Source organism: Manis javanica, chromosome 13 (genome assembly GCF_040802235.1).
Source record: "Manis javanica isolate MJ-LG chromosome 13, MJ_LKY, whole genome shotgun sequence".
In the NCBI taxonomy this organism is placed as follows: domain Eukaryota; kingdom Metazoa; phylum Chordata; class Mammalia; order Pholidota; family Manidae; genus Manis; species Manis javanica.
The window spans coordinates 42,971,529-42,990,203 of NC_133168.1; the positions used below are offsets into that span (position 1 = coordinate 42,971,529).

The 18,675-nt window shown below is 38.2% G+C and overlaps 1 protein-coding gene across 7 annotated transcripts in view; it reads left to right on the plus strand.

The window, feature by feature from the left end:
- The window catches only part of PKIB (cAMP-dependent protein kinase inhibitor beta), a 111,355-nt gene that overhangs the window by 70,174 nt on the left and 22,506 nt on the right, over positions 1–18,675 (plus strand). Inside the window, exons 1-2 of one of the 7 annotated variants that reach the window (XM_073219531.1) lie at positions 6,178–6,271; positions 10,811–10,858. The exons of 5 other annotated variants lie outside the window; for them this stretch is intronic. The gene's annotated coding sequence lies outside the window, so the exon portion shown is untranslated. Of the gene's footprint in view, positions 1–6,177; positions 6,272–10,810; positions 10,859–18,675 lie in introns of those variants that run through there. One more of the 7 variants, XM_073219533.1, reaches the window with a different exon arrangement.

Genomic DNA, 18,675 nt, shown 5'->3' on the forward strand with positions numbered 1-18,675 from the left:
TCTAGATATTTTTAAATGCAGAAAACACACTTATTAATTTTCACTCAGTTACTGAACTTCACAAGTCATTAAAAATGTGTCATGAAAAGTTAGTCACTTGCCCCCAGTTTTAGATGGTGACAGAATTAGGAGCTGAATCATATATTTTCATCCCTATCCTTAATTTAAAAAATGGAGTTACCACTAAAATTAAAATGAGAGATTATGCCAAGAGTACAGATAATATTAAAAAATTATGGTTCTAAAAAGACTTAAATTCTACTTACAGTTATAATTACTACTATGTATTTTAGAAATACAGATGAGTATTATTCAATGTATGTTTCCCAGGTAATCTTACAGAAAGAATTAAAAAAAGAAGATTCATAGACTCAAAATAGTTCACCTGATGCATAAACACAGCAGCAATGGCTGCTTCTCTTACCTCAGTTGAACAAATGCCTATGGGTAAAAAAACCTCAGTAACAAAAATATTTTGCTATGCTTATTTTAAAAATACATCAAAGAACCATGGTGTTTCAGATTATAGAATGTCTTTGATTTATAATTCACTGGGAAATAGATTTTTCAGTTCTAATCTTGGCAATTAATAATACTTTAACATGAATATTCAAGTTAGCAGAGGACAAGAGGCATCTCTGCTTTCTCTCCATGCTACATAGTGGACTTGCAGGGGGAAAAGACAGATACAAGTAGATAAAAACAAAAAACAAAAAGTGATGAACATTTATATTGCTTTCATAATTTCTATATCTGTAATAGAAGCTTCAGAAAATGTCAAAACACTCCTGTCTCTTCCCCTTCTGATGTGGGATTATTGCCACTGACCTGCAGACCCCGGTGTGCAAGGCTCCCAGGTTTACAGAAACCACAGTGCTCTGGGTTGGAGTGTGTAACCTGGAACTTAAGAGTCAACTCCTGAAAGACTGAAAGACCCAGGGACAATTGGCTGGTGACATAAGAGTAACTGAAACCAGAGCACTCTTCTCTCAAATGAAAGAAGAGCTACCTTGTACATTACTAATGAGGTTTTTTCTTTAAACTCACAATTCTTAGTGTAAATAAAATATATTTTTAGTAAACTTTATCCATCTACCTCTGCAAATTCCAGGTTTTGAGGTATTGCAACAAATACACCTAGTATATAGGTTTTAAAAATGAAACAAATTGGTTTTTAAATGCTTTCAAGTGAATTAGAATATGCTGTAATTACTACCTTCCTCTTTAGTTTCAGCTAGTTTTGATGAATGATTGAGGAGTTTATGTGGGTTTAAGCAGGTTTGTGTGTAAGGTAAGAGGAGTGAAAGAGGTGAACTAAAAGCTGCTTAATTACAAAAGAAAACTGTAAAAATCTAGGTTTCCTGCCTACACTGCAAATGGAAACTAAGGGGGCACTTTGGTCATTGAGGAAATATTACATGATAGGAACCGAAGAAACTGAGGCACAAAGAGGTTAAGGAATCTGCCCTGTGTTATGTAGTTGGTGTTGCTGGGAGCACAGATTTGACCCCAGGCCCCCACCAATCCCCAAAATAGAAGAAGATGTGGTAATTCAGGAGCGTCTTTCCCCATCTTTCCCAAATAGCCTAATTTTCCATTAGCTGATTTGTGGAAGTGCCACTATGAATTATTTGCTTCTTTGGTCTAAGATGTTGTCTAGAGTTTTCCTTATAGGGAACCACACAGCATGCTCTCGTGAATGTATTAATACTTTCCAAGATCTGGTTTGGGTAGGATGAAGAAGAGGACTTTGGAGGGTCTATGGCAGCAGTGGGGCCTGGGAAGGGAACAACAGAAAGTGGAAGGGAAACAGCAAAGAGCACAAAGCACTTGCTGTGGGAGAGCCTGCAACTGGACTAATTGTGTAACGAAATCGTGCTCTAAAATGTGTTCTGAAGTGATCGCACACTGCCTTACTTTGCTGCATTTATATGTTCACTCTCAGTATTTGTCCTATTACAAACAGCTGTTCTACACGTATATAAATGATGCCCCCCAAGTATTAGGTGAACTAAATGAGATCTTCAATCTTGATTTTTTCTTAGGCACTTGTTTTTACAATATCCCTGAGAGACCCAGACATCCCTTTGTATCATCCAGGATGTTCTGGCCTCTCAGGCTGATTCTCCAGGACAAGGATGATTTGGTGAGCAATTCTTTCTGCCATTTTCATGGTATCCACGTATTCATGCTTCTTTTACACCTCAGTTACCCCTGCTAGTGAGATCTTTGAGAACTGTCTTTGATTATATTAATTTGCAAATTATTACAAACAGAGTCAGCTTTATAGTATTTTCTTCAGTTATTTTAATTATAATGGATTTGGGTAAATTTTTCAATACTAAAATTCTTGAGTAACTTGAAAACATTTTCTAAATTAAGGTATCATTGATACACACTCTTATGAAGGTTTCACATGAAAAAAAATGTGGTTACTACATTCACCCATATTATCAAGTCCCCCCTATACCCCATTGAAGTCACTGTCCATCAGCATAGTAAGATGCCACAGAGTCACTACTTGTCTTCTCTGTGTTACACTGTCTTCCCCGTGACCCACACATACACCATGAGTATCTTTAATCAAATGTCAGAGGAGGAGAATGAAAAACCTGATGTGAAATGGATCAGCATGGCAGGATGACTTGAAAGGTTTTTTCTTGGTTTAGAAATATTGCTGGCCTAAGGTATAAATGCAGTGACGTTCAAAATGCAAATAAAGCACTTTCATCAAGTTCAATAACATAAGGTTCCTATCTGCACAGATTCTGCAAATGATGTGGATTGCACAGTCAGATCGATGTGAAGTTTATTTGCAAAGCACTAACTGAATACCTACTATCCACTGTCCATACAAAACCTGTTCTTGCATCCCAGGAGGCATGGTCTTCTGGGAGTTAAACAAGTCACCCACATGGAACATTTTGTGAACAACATTAAACTGATTTAGTGGGGAACTCCAGGGTTGGTTATTAAAGTGAATGGTGAAAGAGCCCAGGGGATGACCTACATAGAGAGGGAGGGACATCAGTATATGCCTAATAGAGCAGGTCTGGACAAAGTTAATTTTGTGATTTATTTAATTTTTAATTTATTACAATGACATTTTTAATAAGTTCTGGAATTGGATGAGTAGACCTCTGAGGCTGTGCATATGTATTTGTATCCTTTGCTAAAACCACCAGTAAAGAGTCAGTTCTTCTGGATGATACATGTTGTTAGACCCTGAAGCACAGTAATTTATGGATTTATGGGGGGTTTTTTTCAGTGTATTATTAGAGAAAGATGGAGGAGAATCTGACCTAACCTTATTCCAATTTAGTTATTCCCAAACTTGTGTGACAGAAATCTCCTTGGGTACTTTGAACACATCTTTTGTCAAACATGCTGAATGGGAGGCTGCAGGAAGGCTCTGGGAATGTGGACGGTAGCAGCCTTCCCGGGTGAGCCTTGTGAGCGGGCAAGTTGGGAAGACACTGCTCTAGTGCATCTGCCATAAGATTAATTTTAGGCAAATAGGCTTTTTACCCACCCTTGCTCTCTCTCTCCATTTCACTCCTTCTCCCCCATCAAGACTTTAAACAAATCTCAGGAAGAACTAATTTGCTTTAAATTCACTCTGTCTCCAGGCCGGTGTAGGTGAGATACAATTTTCCCAGAGGCCTCATTTTTTTTTTATCTTCCTTCCACAATTTAATCAAGTGTTAAGGTGAAAACTCTGGTTCTTTTCTGTGGCGTGGCTCATAAGATAAAAGAGGAATTAATTTACACTACCTGGTGTCAGGATGTAATATGATTATGTTGGCAAAGCTATAAAAAGAAAATATCCAAAGCTTATAAATAAAAAATTTGAAAGAGGTCACCATTAGAGCAGATAGATGAGGCAGAGGACCTGAACACTGAGCAGCTGCAAGGTGAAAAGGATATTCAGGCCAAGATACACAGAGCTAGGGCACCTTGGAGAAGGTCACCAGATTGTAATCATAGCTTTCAAGGGGAAAGTTCAGACTTTTACAGTACAGTGGGTGTTTATTTGTCTTACTGTATAAAAAAGACTGAAAGCTCTGATAAATACAGTGCAGTCAACTGTCAATTACCCCCCAGGGAATCTAATAGTGGGTTTCCTCTGCTGCATTTCTTGGATCCTTTTTTTCTTTGTAATCAGAAAATGTCTTTCCATAAAATGCAAACTTACTTCCATATTTTAACAAGCAACTACAAAGATTAAGTGCAGCAAAATACTGAAATAATAATAATGAAGTCTAAAATTAAACCAAAAAAAATCTTAGGATCTTTAAACAAAAGTTTATATTGACCTCTTAGTATTTTCAATTAATTTTGCTAATTATTGTGACATGGAAGATAGGTTGGAAGATAAACTAACAGACCTGAGAGTAACAATAATTAAATTATGGATAAGATTATACCACCAGCAATAGGAATTTGCTTCCAATTTATTTTGTGAAAGTATTTTAAAGCATCTGAATTTGTGTGTTCACAGATTATATAATTATACTGTGGATGTTGTTATATATTATATAATAATAGCACATATTGTATAATAGCTCATGAGAAGACTAAGGAGAACAAAAATAATTTTATTCAAAGTTGGCATATTATTTCAATCATGTGATCTTCTTTTTTAAGATTCAAAATTGAGTTAAAGTTTTCAAATTAAATGAATTGTTTAAACAATTTTTGAGTTTGGTTTAACACTGTGGCGAATATGTGTTTCAGGGATAGAAAACATTCTTGTTGAAGTGATTCATGCATATGATAGATAACATGGTGGGTGATTTCTAAGTGATTTCTGGGTCTCCAACTTAAAATTCTGGGACTTTCTAAGATATTCTAATCTCTTCTAAATTATAAGGGTCTATGCATTTAGAAGGGAGGCAATATAAAATGATTGAAAATCCATATCTTGGCCTAAATCCTAATTTAGAGCAAGTTTCTAATATCTGGAAGACTCAATACCAGTTTTCTCTTTTGAATAATGGAGATAACCCCCATATCCCTGATATTTGTGGAAAGAGCTAAGTAAAATGATGTATAGAAAGCAATGTACATCTGATTAAGGGCTCAATTAAAGGTAGCTCTTTTCTATGTGTATAGCTGATAAGTATTGTAATTATAAACTAAGATTTCTTTACTCTTTCATTCTTCCCTTAATGTTTTCTGTAAACACTGTTCCCTGTGGAATGGTACACATGATCTAGAACAAAAGTTCACCTATGTTTCTGCTTAGTTTTTTTAATGCAAACGAAGAACCATAGTCTTGCAAATCAAAGTTTTCTCTGGAAATAACTTGATTTTTTGACAGAAAAGATTTTTTGAACTGAGACTGGAGAAATGAGAACATTAGAGTAAGAATGAGTATATGACAGCTTAGGAGTTAGTTTTAATGTTTCCGGGAAGGGACTTGAGTCATTGACTAGCTGGTGTGAGGGGAGATCACTCTGTGGGAGGCCCCAGGCATTGCTTGGGTCTCTGGGAAAGTGCCCAGGACCCCAGTTCATGGGTTGAGCTGGAGTGGGAACTAAGCAATAGAAATGTGACTTAGGTTAGAAAATCCAAGTGTAGAGAGGACTATGCCTTAATTTTTCAGGAAAACTGAGTGTCTTAAAAAATCTCCATATCTAGTATAACCTTACAAAGGTAGAAAAGCAATGGCACAGAGAAGTATGTTGGCAGATGGATCATATGGAGTTCCCAGGGTCTGGGAGGGGTACAGGGGAGAGACTGAAATGACGTTAAGAGGGGCACAAAGTTGCTTAAATTGACCATGGACCCTAAACATCCTGGAGTTGGAAAGAAGAGAATGTAGATTGTAGATGCATATATGTCTACCTGAGGTTAGGGTTATTCCTCAGATGACACAGGGGATCCCAGTGTACAAAGATGCAACAGGGTGAGCTGCAACTCACTGAGGGTTGTCCTGGACACAGGACATGTGTGAACCTGAGGCCTTGTTCTCCCTATGCTTAAGGCTCCCTTTGAAGAGAGAAGGGAAATGGTATTGGTGGTAGGGTGTTTTAATTGCCTCCTAGTCACTGGTGAAGGAGAGAATTCTGTCCTAGGATTATGGGGATGGCTAAACACATGGCACCTGATGCTGGACAGATGAGATCAGATGACATCAACAGCAGTTTATTATTACATAGACTCAAAGCCATGGGAGGAGGACATCACGCAGGGCCACACAGAGGATGCTTGTAAGGACAGAGCAAGCAACCAGAGGTCTGGGAGTCAGGCTTTGAAGTATTAAAAGGTGGGTTGCCTCTTGCTTCTGGTGGGAAGATATGATTAGTTTGTTTAACTAATTCTACAGACAGGCAGGGAACTGAGACCCTCTGCTCAGGGTTGAGCAGGAATTTTGCCTTTGATAGGGAGGGTTGTTTGGCTAAGAGACCTTATCCATGGGAGCAGGGTGCAGAGGGGCATTTGTGGGTAGATCATTTGAGGCCTATTTTATCAAATGTCAAGGCAGAGATCTTTGTGGCTTTGGTGTAGGGCAAGGGTAAACCCAGGTGTAGGGATGAATTTTCTACTTTGCAACTTAAATAGGAATTCTTTGAGGAACCCATCAAGCCCCTCAGTTACACTGGCTCCCTTGGTCCTTTAGGGGAGCTGGGGGTTTGACTGAATGCTTCTTCAAGAGCCCAGTTTTTGTATTCTGAGGGCTTGGAATGAGTGCCTTTGTCACTACCTGCAGTATCTAAATTCCTAAGGGTATAAGGACTATCCTGGTGAGGCCTTGTATTTTTACCTTAGTATATAGAGAAGTCTGCTACATTGATTTATATTTTGGGTATCTGTACATCATGAGATTCCCAGAGTTTTTTACGCCAAAGAGGTCAACTCTTAGGTAATGTAAAAACTGTACAGGCAGATCCTATTGTTGAGTGCCTGCAGTAGGCTAATGGTGCTGATTCTCGGGTTCTCTACTGAGGACCTATAATTAAGGGATTAAAAAGCACTAGCTGTGCACTAGTTTGATCACATGCGATAGTAATAGCATCAGTAATATGTATGAACTCCCATTGCTGTTCATCCATTTGATGATGAAGTAGCCAGGGATCTAAGAAAGGGATGACCTCCTCCAGCACCACGGCATCTGCCAAGGGACTGAGGCCAGGGGAGGCCACACCCTTCTGCAGTTGGAATACGCCAGGGGGCCCAGGTTTGACTCCATCCTGTGGCAAGGAGGACTCAGGAGCTATGCCAAGCTCTTAGAGAGCTTCTTCAGTAACTCAAGGCCTCCTGAGTAGCTGGGTATTACAGAGTCCCAGGGCTAAGGTTTGTGAGAGCTTCTATTTACAGAAGGTCCAAATATATGGCCAAATATATGGCTATTCTAATGGTATATAGTGCAAGGCCAAGAAAAGCAGTTTCTTGCATCAGAAGCCCATGGGCAGCCTCTGGCCACCATAGGTGGTCCAGAAACTCCAGAAGCCCTAAGAGAAGGTTGCTGATGACTCTACAGTGAAGTTTCTAAGGGCATGAACTGGAATGCTGGTTGATTTTAATTTGAATGGATTTCTAGAGCTTTTTGTTGGAGGGGTCCCCTTCAAGGTGGGTTAATTTGTAAGTAACAGCATCAGTGACATTAGGCAAAATTTGTCAATGAGGAATGTTATCTCCAAAGGCACCCAAAAGAGCCTAAGATGTTGAACTTGTGATCAACCTCTTGGGTGCTGAGACGGTCAATACCTGTTTCTTGACAATGTCAGGGAGGAAGTAAACTTTGGTTTACCAAGTAACTTTTAGGGATTCAGTGGAGATAACAAGGCCTTACACTTTGAGGGTCACAGTGGCCCATCCCCTTTTTGTGAGCTCCTTTGTGAGTGTTTGTTATGTCTTTCTTTAATGAGTATGTCAAACAAATCTCTTTGGAGGAGGGTATCATCAATATAATGTCATACCTGTGCTCCTGGAGAAGAGTGGATGTAGTTACTGATTGTGTGTGATGGCAAGGCTGTGGAGGTTCCCCATAGGCAGCCTTGTAAAGGTATATTACGTGTCCTCAGTGGTGAAGACAGCAACTTCAATTATTAGGCTGAGTGTAGTGGCCACAATGGGATAGGACCATGTCATTATGGCTACAGCAGTCCACTAGGGGGCACATTCATTTGTTGCAGATTTAAGTACAGGCCAAATAGGGCCATTAGAAAGGGAAGCAGTGGGGTTAATCACTCTTCACTAATTACCTGTTATAGGACAAGTTTTAATCCTTGAAGATCCTGTTTTAAATTACATTGAGTCACGTTAACTATTTTAATGGGGTGGGTCAGGGGTTCTCATTTTGTCAAATCAGTTTGTAAGTGTCAAAGACTTAATTTAACTTTCATTAATTTTTCATTGGGTCAGAGCATCCATGCCCACTTTGGGACATTTTAGGTCAATGATTTCTATAACCATGTGGAATTTAAGTGAGACAAAATGAGTTCTGATGGTTAAAGTGAGGCATATCATTTGTCCTCTATTTTATATTCAGTAACTTTCTTAAGTAAATATCCTAATATGGGGAATACTATTTTAAATTTAATAGGATTTCCAGGTATAACTGTGGTTTTAGCCTTAGTATTGCTTGAGGCCATGAAGGTTTGCCAATTGGTGAATATCTGCAGATATTAAGTTGATTGAGAACCTGTGTTGTAGAGGCACAAAAGCCACTCAATTGGCTGTATAAATTATAGTAAATTTTGGATTTCCAATTGGGTCAGATCATGGGTCTCTGTTTTAAATTGATTTTTTGTTTGTGTTCTTCCCCTATATCCAGGTTTTGTTCTTTCCTTTTTTTAAAAAAAATTATATTATTATTGTTGTTGGTCACTTGGGGTGGGAGTGGTTCTCTCTACCCCTATCATATTTATAAGTTTCTTCCTCTAATAACCTCCAATTTGTATCATCAGGATTAGGGGTCTCCCCCATGGTTGATTTATATGGATTCAAGACCCTGCTTGGGTTTGAGTTAGCCATTTCAGGGTGTCACAGAGGTCCCATGGATATTTTTCAATAATCCTGAGGACTAAGATCCTTGTTGCACAGAGACACAGACGGCAGAATGATGCAGGGGAAGATGCTTGGGCCTACCACTCAGATCTGATGGATCAAAACCCTCTTCTGCTACAGCCCCACCTTTTCTGTCATGTGGGTTGCCTTTTCTTTTCCTGTGCAAATTTCCCAATAATATTTTGAGTTTCTAGCCACATAAAATTGCAGCTTTCAGTTTTGGCCTGTACAATCACCTGTGGTGCAGAGCTTCTGGATGGAGAAAGGTTTGGGAGCTTGGTGGCCTCCCTCATAGGTAGCCACTTCTTTCTCTAGGGAATACCAATCTTCCTGGGGTTACAATCCATATCCATTTTGTGTATGGTTTGGACGGAGGCCTTAAGGCCCATGATTGCAAGTTTAACCCTTTTGTGTGTTGGGAGACAGCAATACTGAGCAGAGCCTAGGTACACTGGCTATGAGTTTTGTATTGGGAGAGCAGTTGAGTACCAAATGCTCCTTCCTTTTCCTATCCTCTTTTTTCCACCAGCCTCTGGGCCACAGGCCACCATAGATGTGCATCTCAACACCCGTGGAGGTCAGGAGAGAGCAAGCAGCAGCAGCAGGGAGGCAGCAGCACAGAGAATGAGCAAGGTCACTACCCGTGCTTGAGCAGCAGCTGCGGTGCCGAGCTAACTTCTCAGAGGGATGGTAGCCCCTCCGCTCCCACAAATCCACAAAGGGCAGTCTCTCGGCCTGTCCCAGAGAGGCATGGTTACAAACAATGTCTGTATATAGCTCTCGCAAGCAGCAGTCATGGTCACCAGGCTACACACAGTGACCTAGCCTGACCCTTCATAAGCAGGACTGAAGTGCCACCTGGCTCAGGTACTATGTTCCTACGGCCTTTACAGGATGGGAGCCTAAGAGATCATCTGCCAAACATAGGCTAAACCTGACAGTACCAGGTTACCCCAGGGTATTGTCAAATAACAATTCTGATTTTGGCAACAAGAGCATTTCTAGATGGAAAGAGATGGCAATGACTGACAAAGACAACAGAATACCACCCAGAACATAGCCGAAGCCTGCCGACAGTCAGCTGTTCCATCTCAGGCAGACTTCACCATATCACGGAACCAGTTAGCTTAGCCAAGAGCAGTTCATTAAAGCTGCCCATGTGTCCTCAGCCATGGTTGTTTCTGTCATGTGGTTTGTGACACACACCAGTGTTTTCTATTGCCTCCTATTCCTCCCATTTATGAGGGAGAGAGTCCTGGCCTGGGGATAGGGAGATCACTAAATACACGATACTTGACACTGGACAGGTGAGATCAAAAGCAGGCTATTAGTCATATATATTCACAGCACAGGAGAAGGACACTGTAGGTTAAGCAGGGCTCCCTGGGGGCTGTACTCAGGAACAGGCTGTGGGAGGCAGACTTTGTAGTGACCACAGAGTACGGCACCTCCTGGTTCCTGCAGGAGTATGTGACTGGTTTGTTTGAATAATTCCACGGACTGGCAAGGAACTGAAAACCACCCTTCAGGGATAAGCAGAAGCTGTGCCTGGTGCGTTTGATAAAGAGGGCTGTTTGTCCAGGATGCCTTATACATGGGAGCACAGTGGGGAGGGGTGACTTAGGACTGGGCCATTTGAAGCCCTCTCAGTTTTACCAGTTGCCAGGGCAACTGTAATTTTAGGCCTTACAACACATGAAGGAATGAATCATGTGCATGATTATGAGTTGGTTGGTACTTCACCTGAAGGAATAAGTTTTAATGTGGAAATGAATTATTGTACTTTGAATTACAGGAAGACTGCTTTCTGCTGTGGAGGGAAAATGGGGTTCTGTGAGTTAAAGTAAGTTCTTTTAAGGAATAATCAGTTACATTATTGCACATCTGCTTGTTTGTGTGTGTGACTGACTGACCGACTGAAATGGATATGGATATCTTGCTATTACTTGAATAAGAAATTATTGAACTAAGCCAGATCTTCATTTTCTGGCATTACAGAAGCCCCAGTAGACAAAACTCTAAAACTCTTTTTAAGTGAATGTACTGACAAATAAGTAAAAGAATACTTCATGACCCCATAACCATTAGAAATCACAAATCTAGAGACAGGTGAGTGCTATATCCCGAGGCTTTCCTAGATTCTGTACTGATTCACAACTTCTGTTTAATGAGTCCTAGCTTAAGGGAAGAAACTTAGGACCCTCTCAAGTTGAGAAATCAAATTGGGTCCCCAGAATAAGTCTTAGACTGCTAAAGAGTGGCATGCTTAGTCAAAGGGTAATGTGGCAAAACTGTAACCTTTAAAGGAAGACAATCTTGGCCTTGCCTTGGGTAGAGAAGGGGTAAAAGGCTATCCTGATAACTTACAATCAAGAGTGGGACCTTACACAAGTTTGCAGCTGTGTAGTTTATGTAGTCTGAAAACTTCCATGCTCAGAATTTAAAGCTAGCCAATTTGGTAGTGCCTGCAGATACCTAGTAGAGGCAAATTTAGAGTTTATATAGAGGACTCAGGTCTTAGGTAATTTCAAGGAAAAAGCTTTTTAAAAAATGAGCTCACCACAAAAATCATAAAACAGGCAAGGAAATAAGCTAACATGAGAGAGATTCTACAGGAACAATAAACAGTAAAATTGAACTATAAAGATTTCAGATTTTGGAATTATTAATGCAGATTTTTAAAAAATAGGCTTAATATGTTTGAATAGAATCAAAGTGAGGTTTTAAATTATGTGTGACTAAAGAATAAGATATTATAATACAATGCTACAGGCATGAAAAAGGTCCAGGAGAGTGCCTAGAAATGAATAACATAATAATTAGCAATTAAAACTTGGTGTATAGTTTATATGGCAGATTAGATGTAGATGAAGAGAGAATTAGTGAACAAGAAGATAGATCTGAAGACATGCAGAATGCAACACCAAGAAACAAAAGAGATAGAAAAGATGAAAGGTTGACAAACATAGTCAATAGAATCAGTGTCTATCAGTTACTATGACAGACATAGTCAATAATCAGCATCTAATTGGAACTCCCAAGGAAATAATAAAGTATGAAAGGTAATAGTCAAAAAATAATTCCTGAGAATTTTCCAGAATTAGTGAAAATCTCAAATTTAGAAATCCTAACAATTTCTAAGAAGGATAAACAAAAAAGTATTCAGGCACCTTGTAATGAACATTTCAGAGTACCAAAAGAGATAAATCCTCTAAATAAATCAGAAAAAGAAAAAGATTCTACAAACCAGACAGAATGACAATTATACTATCAGTGTGTTAGTAAGGGTTCTCCAGAGAAACAGAACCCATAGGATATATATTTATCTATTGTAGGGAATTGTCTCAGGCTATCATGGATGTTTAGGAACACCAAGATCTGCAATCAGCAAACTGGAGACCCAGGAGAGCCAATGGTATAGTTCTACTCCAAGTCTAAAGGCCTGAGCAGCAGGTCAGTTAACGGTGTGAGTTCCAGCTCAAGGTCTGAGTCTAAAGGCAGGGGAAGACTGATGTCCTAGCTCAAAGACAATCAGGCAGAAAGAGTGAATTCTCCTTACTCAGTCTTTGCTCTGTTCAGGCCTTCAGTGGATTGGATGATGCCCATCTACGTTGGGGAAGGCAATCCACTTTACTCAGTGATTGTTCAAATGTTAATCTCATCCAGAAACACCCTCACAGGCACACAGAATAATCTTTAAACAAATACCTGGACACACTGTTATCCAATCAAGTTGACATATAAAACTAACCATCAGTGGTCAGCAAACTTCTTAACAGCAAAAATGGAATAAAGATAGTATTGTGAACTTCTTATAGAAAGTAACTTCGGTCTGGAGTAGTATACCTTGCAAGGATGAGAATAAAGTAGATCTTTTCAGATGTTCAAAAACTAAGAGGTCTGCCAAGGAATTTCTACAGGCTGTGCTCAAGGGAAAAGGGGGAATTATCTCATAATTACAATGCACAGAAAAGGATGTTGTGGAAATTTAATAACATTATGGAATATAGAAGAATGAACTTATTAAGAGGTACATGCTAAAACGTTTAGATGTGAAGTGTCTTGTTATCAGCAGCTTGCTCTCAAATGGTTGAACATAAATAGCATGTGTTTAGAGTTTAAATACAGTTATTAGAACTATTGAAATCAAGTGGGAGTTATACATAGTTCTTTCAACTTGTCTTATGAAAATATTTAAATACATAATTCAAGGGAAGATACTATAACTTGAAGCAATCTTGTCACAAATTTGTCCTAGAATTTTGTCATAAATTATTATAAGCACCATCAGGTTTTTCCATGATGAACAGTCTTCCCATCAATACCTATTTTTCTGGTGTTTCCTCTCTGTGAATCCTCCAAGATCACCAGCAATGGTTCAGTGACCACATCAGTAGTTGTACCCTTTGTCACAAATCAAGAGTCCACATATGTCTGTTTCTCTAAACACTATTTTATTCTATCATTCTACCTATCCTTGAAGAATACCACACTATCTTAATAACTAATACTTTTTAATGAATCTTCACATCTTATAGTGCTTAAGTCCTCAAATATAATGAATCTTCAGGTCTGATGGTGTTAAGTCCTATCTTTTTCCTTCTTTTTTTGAATGAGAAGCTATTCTTGGCCTGTTACATTTAAATATTAAAGTTCTAATCAGCATATAATTCCTGTTAAGGTGAATTTGCTTGTAATAATTCCATTTTTAAAGCCTTCTAACAATCCTTCACATTAGTCTCTATTTTCTTTTATCCTGTTTTTCTTTAAAAAAACTATTGTAATACAGTTGATATACAATATTATATTGGTCTCATATGTACAACATAGTTATTCAATAGTTATATACATCACTGAATGCTCACCACAGTAAGTATAGTTACTCCCATTACCAAACCAAGATATTAAAATCTTATTGGTTATATTTTCTATTGCACCTCCATCCCTGAGACTAATTTATTTTATAATTTGAAGCATGTACATCTTTATCCCCTTCACCTATTTCACCCACCTCCCTACCCCTCCCCATGGTAATCAAAAGTCTGCTCTCTGTGTTTAAGAATCTATTTCTATTTTGTTTGTTCATTTGTTTTGCTTTTTTAGATTCCACTTATAAATAGAATCATACAGTATTTTTCTTCCTCTGACTTACTTCACTTAGCATAATATCCTTTAGGTCCATTCACATTGTCACAAATACAAGTTTACATTCATTTTATGGCTGAGTAATATTCCATTGTGTATATATATATGTAGCACATCTCTTCTTTAGTCATTCACCTATTGATAGACACAGGTTGCTTCCATATCTTGGGTATTGTAAATAATGTTGCAATAAACATAGGAATGCATGTATCTTTTTAAATGAGCAATTTTGTTCTCTTTGGGCAAATTCCCAGATGTGGAATTGCTGGGTTGTATGGAAACCTTCATACTGCTTTCCATAGTGGCTGTATCAGTCCGTCTCTATTTTCTGTATTGCATCTTATACACACCTTTATTAATGTGACTAAAATTTTTGTGGTTCCCCTGTGCTCACAGGAAGAAATACAATCTTCTTTTTAGTGGCATCATTTTCTGTGCAATTTAGTCTCTAGTAATGTCTGTACTCTAACTTATTTTTTCAACTTTATGTGGCTTAACATTTCATTATAGCGAGATGTTTGCTTTCCTTTAATTGAAACTTGCCTTTTAAACTCACTTCTTCATGATTTAGCTTAAAATACTATTTCTTAGGCTTGGTAAGCCTTTTCATGTCTTTCCTATCTATATGAATCCCTCCTAAATATTAAGGCCCAATGTGTGCTCTATACCTTCTGTGAAGTCTTTCTTAATCACCCCAAAATTCAATAACCATTTCCTTTTTATTTTTCTACAGCATTTTTCATTTATACCACTTATTAGAATACATCAGACATTGACTTCTATTTTTACCATTTCCTTAATCAGCACAGATTTCTTCTGTACATAGGTCACACACTTTCTCAGAATAAAGACCACGTATCTTATAACTTTTTTGTGTTTGTCTCCACGGCATTAATTACAGTGTTTAGTCTAATTTGGCACTATTTCTCTAGAATCTTGTACTGAACGAAGGATATAGCAGATGCTTTATAGCGATTGGTTGAATGAAGACTGAGTCTTTGTTTAGCAAATATTTGGTGAAGTTAATAGAAGAGTTAATAGAGCAGAAGGGTATCCAATGAAATGTGATCTGTTCCAGCCTCTGTTTCATGGTAGCTGGGGTGCTTCAGCCAAACCATTTCATTTCTGTGATCCTCAGCTTCCTCACCTTTGAAATGAAGATTGTAATGACTACCATATGGTACAGAATCACATGAGCTAATTCTCATTAAAGTGCCTTAAAGCAGTGTGTGTTCAACACGTTTATGCCATTATTCATATTATAAAAACGTTGATTATGGACACCTTGGAAAACACAATCAAGGTCAAAGAAGAAAACAGAAATCTTTTATAATAACACCACCCAAAAGAACTGTTAAAAATTTGATGTATTTCCCATGCCATGTTTTTCTGTGCATATATGTATGTATATATATATATATATATATATATTTTTCTTTTTGAGAATATTTTAATTCTCAAACCCATTTTAGGGTTGAGAGTTGAAGAAGTTAATTTGACAACAATGCTTGACATGTATAAAGAGGATCAAAAGATCTAGAACCTTTGGAAAATTGTGAAAGATCCTGAAGAATTTTCCTAAATAACATTTTTCTGAAGATGCTATGGAAGTGAAAATAAAGCAAGCAAAACACCACCACATAATATCTTTGGAAACAAAAATTAATCTATAACTTAATCCTTGATTCATATTTCCTTTGTTCTAAGTATTACATCATGCATGTAATTATAAATATAATTTTGATCAACAAATGAAAATATATATATATATATATTTTTTGAGAGGTCATCTCTCATATTTATTGATCAAATGGTTGTTAACAACAATAAAATTCTGTATAGGGGACTCAATGCACAGTCATTAATCAACCCCAAGCCTATATCTCAACAGTCTCCCATCTTCTGAAGCATAACAAACAAGTTCTTACATGGTGAACAAGGTCATACATAGTGAATAAGTTCTTGCATGGTGAACAGTGCAAGGGCAGTCATATCACAGAAACTTTCGGTTTTGATCATGCATCATGAACTATAAATAATCAAGTCAGATATGATTATTCATTTGATTCTTATACTTGATTTATATGTGAATCCCACATTTCTCCCTTATTGTTATTATTATTATTTTTTAATAAAAGGCTGAAGTGATAGGTATATGCAAGATAAAGGTAGAAAACATAGTTTAGTGCTGTAAGAGGGCAAATGTAGATGATCAGGTCTGTGCCTATAGACTAAGTGTTAATCCAAGCTAGACAAGGGCAACAAAACATCCACAGATGCAGAAGGTTTCTCTCAAAACAGGGGGGGTGAGGTTCTAAGCCTCCCCTCTGTTGGTCCCCAGTTTCTCTCCTGATGGCCCCCCTGCAACTGTGCCTGTCTTAGGTTGTTCCTCCCTTGAGGAATCTTACCCGTCTCTGGCTAACCAGTCATCTTCCAGGGCCATACAGGGAAATGTAAAGTTGGTAAGTGAGAGAGAGCAATATTCTTTGAAAAGGTTAGCTTTTTACTTCTTTGCAGATTTATGCCCTGTGGCTTCTATGCCCATCATTTGTCTTGAGGTATCTTTACCACTTGGAAGAATTATGATACTCGGTGACTTTCGATATGAGGCACGAATTCTACTAAAGGGTTGTAATTAGGAAGGAAGAAGAAAAGCTACAAAAGTAGCAGATGGAAGAAAACATGGGAAGATTGATTATTTCTTTGACATATCTTCTTGTAGAGTAACATAAGCATGTATAGGTTTTAAACTACTAATTAAATTGCACACATACATTAACATAATAGGAATACAGCTACATAACAAAAGCAGACCTACAATTACCAGCCATATCCAGTGAAACCAAGAAAACCAGTTAGGTACCCTAGGCATTTGTGAAAACTTATCAATGATATAATGGATATTGTCTAACTGAATGTGAATAGTTTGAGAAAAATCAGACAAATTAAAACAACACATTCCTGAGAACTGTTCACATCCCATGTGTTCTTTTAGCAGTAGATAGTCTATAGTCGCAAGATTTTGGAGCGCTGCAACTTGCACTTCTTCTAATTCTTGGTTGAGTTCCGACACTATGGATCCAGTCAAATTTGTTGTTTTACTATATGCACAGGCCAGCTTAGATATCTCCTTCTTCATTCCAATGGCAAGTCCAAGAACCGGTGGGATGACTGCAGCTACAACTGCAGCAGCACCAGGATCTTTGTTGAAGTTTTTTGATGTTCATCTTCTGGAATGACTCTTCCAGAGGATGTTGATATTGAAAGTTCTTCTTCATATCGTATCTTAATTTGTCTTCTGTGTAGCCAAATTAGGCTTTGATCCTCTGTATAAACACAAACAAACACTTTGCCCACACTTTGATAAGACCTTTATACCATTGTGAAGAACCTATTGGAGATCACCACACAGAAACTGCTTTTTTTTTTAAGAGAAAGGAATATTATCAGAAAAATGTACCTCCATAGCTGATCATCTGACACCCTTTGAAAGATAAAAATTAAGGATATGTAAAGCATGCATTAATCATTGATTTGCAGTTAGTTTTATCCTATCAGGGAGAAATCCCCCTTTTCTTTCTCTCTTTTTTTTTGTTATCATTAATCTACAATTACATGAAGAATATTATCTTTACTAGGCTCTCCCCTATACCAAGTCTCCCCCACAAACCCCATTACAGTCACTACCCATCAGTATAGCAAAATGTTGTAGAATCACTACTTGTCTTTTCTGTGTTGCACAGCCCTCCCCTTTCTCCCACCCCCCACATTATGCATGCTAATCATAATACCCCCTTTCTTCTTCCCCACCTTATCCCTCCCTGCCCACCCATCCTCCCCAGTCCCTTTCCCTTTCGTACCTGTTAGTCCAATCTTGGGTACTGTGGTTTTGATGCTATTTTGTTCCTTCAGTTTTTCCTTTGTTCTTATACTCCACAGATGAGTGAAATCATTTAGTATTTCTCTTTCTCCACTTGGCTTATTTCAATGAGCATAATACCCTCCAGCTCCATCCATGTTGCTGCAAATAGTAGGATTTGTTATTTCTTATGGCTGAATAATGTTCCATTGTGTATATGTACCACCTCTTCTTTATCCATTCATCTACTGATGGGCACTTAGGTTGCTTCCAATTCTTGGCTATTGTAAATAGTGCTGTGATAAACATAGGGGTGAATCTGTCTTTTTCAAACTGGAGTGCTGCATTCTTAGGGTAAATTCCTAGGAGTGGAATTTCTGGGTCAAATGGTAAGTCTGTTTTGAGCATTTTGAGGAACCTCTATACTGCTTTCCACAATGGTTGAACTAATTTACATTCCCACCAGCAGTGTAGGAGGGTTCCCCTTTCTCCACAACCTCGCCAACATTTGTTGTTGTTTGTCGTTTGGATGGTAGCCATCCTTACTGGTATGAGGTGAAATCTCATTGTGGTTTTAATTTGCATTTCTCTGATAATTAGCGATGTGGAGCATCTTTCCATGTGTCTGTTGGCCATCTGAATTTCTTTTTTGGAGA